This window comes from Athene cunicularia, assembly GCF_003259725.1.
Source record: "Athene cunicularia isolate RWA chromosome Z unlocalized genomic scaffold, athCun1 chrZ_part2, whole genome shotgun sequence".
Taxonomy (NCBI): domain Eukaryota; kingdom Metazoa; phylum Chordata; class Aves; order Strigiformes; family Strigidae; genus Athene; species Athene cunicularia.
In genome coordinates, this window is record NW_020799143.1 from 13,140,679 (window position 1) to 13,146,280 (window position 5,602).

The following is a 5,602-nucleotide window of genomic DNA, read 5'->3' on the forward strand; positions in this document are numbered from 1 at the left end:
GGCGAGCAAACCACAGAATAACAAACCAAAAACAACAAACAAAAATCTCTGTCTGCCTGTAATACTTAACATAGTTGTAAATTACTGCTATTCTTACTTTAATGAATAATTACATGCAAGAAGTAAATACAGCTTTGAAAGTACTACTTTAAAAGAGTGGTTGATTTTATAATGCGTTGGCATGGTAACTTGCCAGTGCCAGAAAAGAGTAAAGCAATTCAAGTACTCTGCTCCTGTATGTATGTAGAATTACTAGTGTGCTGTGCTTTCTTCATGAAGTGGGGGCATGTTGCTCTCGCTGACGCTTATAGAAATGCTTCTAGGCGTGCAAAGAAGTAAATGGTGAGAAATACATTACACAGAGGTGGCAAACGTTTTGAACAAGGCTTCGTGGAGGCAGTGGTGCACGCATCAAGGGGGCTGCAACAAAACACGAAAAGTTGCCATTCAGCCTGCCTTCTTCCCCGACGAAGAATGCAAAAGTAAACACACTGGAGGGATCAGCAATTACTAAATCTTGTAATACTGTTCTTGGGAGTTGCTTTGCATCGTGCTGAAGCCTGGTTTGCTGCCAGAGCTACTGATCTACACTCAAACGCCCTTAGATAAATAATTACACTCTTAAGCTGTGTCGAGTGCTGATACACTTGACCTTGTAAATAGAAATTGTTTGCAGTAGGAATAAACTCCAGCACTGGAAAATCTTTTAAACATTAACACAAAAGAGAGAGCTCAGTCCTCTGGGGATTTGAGTTTGGACTGTGTCAAGCTAGGCACTCACCAAAAAAAAAAAAAAAAAAAAAAGGAAAAGGGGGAGGATGTAGTTTATTTATCTTCTATTCATGGTGTTTATTTAAAACTTTTATTTTTAAATGCCATAATTGGAAGGCAAGTCAGAAGTTTAAAAGCTACCACAAATAAACTTTGACTAAGGGGGTGAGAGATTAGCAAGATAGTGTCTTTTTCATTTTACCAGACCTTGACAGAGCACAATTCCACATCTGTTGTATAAATCAACAAAATCAGAAATCCCTGCTTCTGGATTAGTTATTTCAATGACAGATTATTTTATTTATTTAGAGTATGAATTTGATTAGGTTGCCCAGCAGTAAACACACACAGGTGCACATGCACATGCATAAACCAACCCCCAAATACTTGTGATACCAAACGTGTATGATTATGGTGTGCGACTATGATCTGAAGTTTGTCTTTAAAGTCATCTGAATGGTTGAGTAAACTTATTGTTAAAACAAGGCTGGAAACGTTTTTTCTTCAGCAAGAGAACTGAGTAGTTGTAAATAGCGTCAGCTTTCTTTACAAAGTGCTGAGTTCATAGTTGTGTAGGGATGATCTTAAATACTTTCTCCAGTTCTTCGGATGTTCAGAAGTATAGTTTCAGTTTGTCAACAATTAGCGCCCACAATGACTATTTAACTCCTTTATGAAAAATTAAATCCCACCTAAAAGCCTTTATTTTTCTTCAGTAAGGAGTAAGGACATTAGCACTAGAAAAGGACTGATAATTAACTGCTACAATAAACTCAAGACTTGATTTTACAGGCTCCTGTCAAAAGCATCTGCTTGGAATAAATCAACAGTGAGCACCACTAGGCAGTGAGGACTCATCTGTATACTTCCTTCTCCACAGAAAGTAGATTGTTTTAATTTAAATAATTGTACAATAAATGCAGCTGAACTAATTCTGTCCTGGAAACTCCTCCCCATAAGGAGGTAACTCAGCAGGTTTTGCTGTGTTGCTGGCGTAAGCACAATTCCAGAAGAAATGGCTGCCTGTATTGGTATGTGTCCCGGTCAGCAAAGCCTGTGCAAATGTTGATGTCCATCAAATTCGTATTTCGTTTGCTTGATTTTGAGACAAATGGAAATTCTTGAAATGTCAAGGGATGTAGCAAGGATTGCTTTACGCAAGGAAAAGACTACTCGTTCCCTGACAGAGGGAGGTTTTTCCACAGGAAAGGAAGTTCTCTCATTTATATGGGTATTTGAAAGTGCTCCTTGTCAAGATCCCATCCAGTCAGTCTCTTCCGGGGGGGAGAAGGAACTCTTCACCATTTCATGTAAAATAATCCAGTAGGTTCTGCTCCCTTTTTATTCCCAGTTACCAGGTTTGAATTCTTGGTGACAGTTTATTTGTCTTTGGAGGCACTTCAGTGACAAATGTTTAAGGGAGTGTGGGACAATGGTGGAGAACAAGGAGGCAGTTCATTGAACTGACAGTGACCATACAGTAAATAGAGGGAGATTCAAGCTTCACTGATCACCCAAGCGCACAGCAAAGCTTTTGTATGCAATCACAATGGACATAACATAAGGTCTCTGTTTATTTTTAACACTATACACCAATGTATACAGGCAGGCATATGTAACTTTCAAAATTGTTATGAAATGAAGCCTTACAATGATGGAAAGCAAAACTCTGGTTTGGCCAAGTCTTTCACAGTCATATTGGAAAGCATGACGGGTTTTAGTTACAATCTCCTTTCCACTTCTCCTAAGAGCTGTCAAGTGTACCAGATCTCCACTGCAGGCATGCATCTACAGAGTGTATCTGTGGTAGGGCTGCAAAGGTGGCTGCAGACAACTTTGCAGGTACAGAACGACAAAATCCATCTCAGTGCAATGCAAAACCAGTAGCTGCTTTTCGGTTTGTTTTTTATTTTGAGTACACTGGAGGAGGGTGAGATGAACTCCAATATAGCCAAGATCCACCTATGAAAAGTAGTGAGACACAAAATTATTACCAGCTGAGTCATGAAAAATGCTGCAGGAGTGACTCGAGTTGCATTGCATTAAAACAATTTCACACCTTCAATCGATTTTGTTCCTGTCCCCAGTGATAGCATCACATACTGCCACACTGCTTGTGATAACACACCCATTGCAAGTCCTCAGGAAAATCAGGTAGTCTTGCAACAGAAAACATTTTCAAATGGGAAGACCAGTGCTTCTCTGTGAGATTTCAAGTCTGTGATACAGATTTGTAAGCAGTAAAGTCAAAAGTTACTGTATTTTACTTGAGGCATTGGCTGCAGTAGACAATTGAAAAGGCTCACATTGACTGTCTGAATGACATAAGTAATGCTCTATTAGCATAAATACTTTCTAAGACATCCATTTAATCAATTTCTTAAATAACAGAATGATCTACTACAAAATAGTGGACTGTATACACTATATTTTGGCACAAAGATGGTCATTCTCCCACTAGTAACCATGGGCTCTAAATAAATGATTTCAACAATGTTTTATTAAAGGAGGACAAGAGCCCTCGAGCTGCATTAATCGGGGAGAAGTCGAGTGGCACTTTTGTTATGGAAATGTTAAACACATAATGGTTCAGGCAAACAATGTGGAGCCACTTCATTCTCTCAGCCATGCTGACACCTCTTAAAGAGGAACTGCAGGGAAGGATGTGGGAAAGATTTGCCTTCTGAGGAAGCTTGCAGCTAATATTTTCGATATTTACCTTCACAACTCAGGCAGTGCAAATGTAACTGAAGGGCATAAAACAATAAAGAGGGGTGATTATGCAGCTACTGCTAATGATCAGCATTTGGTGCCCAAAATAAAATAGTCATAGACAAAAAACCCTTTTAAAAAAAGTTTTTTTCATGAATTTATCATGAACCAAGCGGATATTATAGTAGAAGTTGAATGTGTATGAAGAGAGATTTTTGTAAACACACAGTGACATAGTACTAGTACTGTACCTTGGACATACATCAGGCAGGGGAAGGAGGAACACCCTGGAGTAAGGAAATGGACTGAGGTTTAGTAGGATGGGCCAGAAGTATAGGCAACCCAGAAATACATTAATAAAGCGATACAGAGCAAAGACATGGCTGTGTAAAGAGAGATTAATTTTCAAAAGTGATATTTTGAACAGGTGAAAGAATGAAAGAGTGATGAAAGGTGACCATTGTGTAGAGAAGGTTTGGAGAATGAACAAATAGTGTACTTGCTAATAAGGAGAAAGAACTTTAAAAAGTTGTTAGCAGGGTAACTGAGACACAGATTGAAAATAACAGAGCTGGGAAAAAAAAAAAGGTAACTGGCTTTAGTAATGTTGACAGGGCCAGAAAAAAAGAGTAATGTGGAGGTAAGATGAATATTCAGCTTTGGAGAGGATTTTTTTTTTTTTTTGCATTTCCAGAAGCTGGAGAAGGTAGTTATCATCCCCATGTTCTTTGTGTTCATGACATTGCACCTTGAACACTGCATCCAGTTTTGAGAAAACTACTCCCTCAAGTTCAAGAAGGATATTGAGAAACTGGAGGGGCTAGTAGAAGGCTGCCAAGATGGTTAGAGTTTGTGACCAATGAGGAAAAGATGAGCGAGCTGAACTTTAGTCCATCTGAAAAGAGTCTGCCGGTAATCTAATAGCAGCCTGTAGCCACTGGAAGCAGTCTTGTGAAGACTACAGGGTCAGGCTCTTCTTGGCGGTGTTAGAAGGTATGACAAGGTGTAGCAGGCACAAACTGTGTCTGGGAGGTTTGGACTGACTGTTAGGAAGAACTTTGCCAGGAGGGGTAGTGCATCACTGGGACAGGTTTCCTAGAGAAGCTCCGGCACCTCCATCCTTAGAGGTTTTTCAAGACTTGGCTAGCAAGAGCTGCAGCTGACTGACAATCTAGTGTTGGCTGGAATACAGCTTCTAGTAGAAGGTGGGAGGAGATAATCTCCAGAGGTCCCATCTAAATAACTTTCTATAATGCTCTGATTTTAATGTTGATATGACGATGGGAAATCCAAGATGCTCTTTGGGTAGATCTAGAGTGAGATCAGGCTCAGGGATACATATGGCATACTTCAATGAAGATGGTGATTCAGGGAAGTTGGGGAGAAGAGGTAGCTGTTACACATGCCCACAAGGCCAGAGAGGGTGAAAAACGGTTGGGAAGTGGTCAGTGGAAGTTTAAGAGGAGAATGGAGACCGAAACATAGAATTTAGTTCAAGACCTGGAGACAAGACGGGGAGAGGAAGTATAATACAAGGAAAATACTGAAATGTAAGGGAATATAATGAGTAAAAGACAAGTGTCTGACTGATGGTAACACATGATTTGGAAAATGGGCAGTTTGATTGGATGAGGGAATGACAGGACTGGGAAGAGAATTTGGAGGAATCTGAAAGTGCAGAAGGGACCTCTTTTTCCTTTCCAAGAGAGAAATACTTGTTTATAAACATGTCTGTGGCACTCATCACCACAGTATCTTGCTGCCTCAAAACAATAGAAATAAAAGACAACTGACTCTTCTCCCTTGTAAGTATGTCTACATGTAAATACAGACAGTGCAAATACAGTCTGTATTTTTAACGTAGTACTCTCCGACAGATTACAGTAGTCACAAAATATACAACCTCATAGAAATCAACATAGCTTGCTAGATGCCTTCTCTTAATATAGAAATCAAGCCACATCTGGTCATACTAAAATAATGCAATCACCTACTGCTTTATAGTGTGATTGTATATTTGACTTGTGCTAGTTTTTATTGTTTAAAAAATATGTAAGGTAGTATGGTTTAAACAGAACAAATGCAAGCACTACAGTTTCCTGTCATCCACTGGCCTTCT

General features: G+C 39.5%; 1 long non-coding RNA gene across 1 annotated transcript in view; it reads left to right on the plus strand.

Moving 5' to 3' along the window:
• Positions 1-1,781, plus strand: part of LOC113490164 — a 19,249-nt gene extending 17,468 nt beyond the window's left edge. The window contains exon 3 of the long non-coding RNA XR_003400167.1: positions 1,771-1,781. This is a non-coding gene — a long non-coding RNA (uncharacterized LOC113490164). The remainder of the gene's footprint in view (positions 1-1,770) is intronic.
• The last annotated feature ends 3,821 nt before the right edge of the window (positions 1,782-5,602 follow it).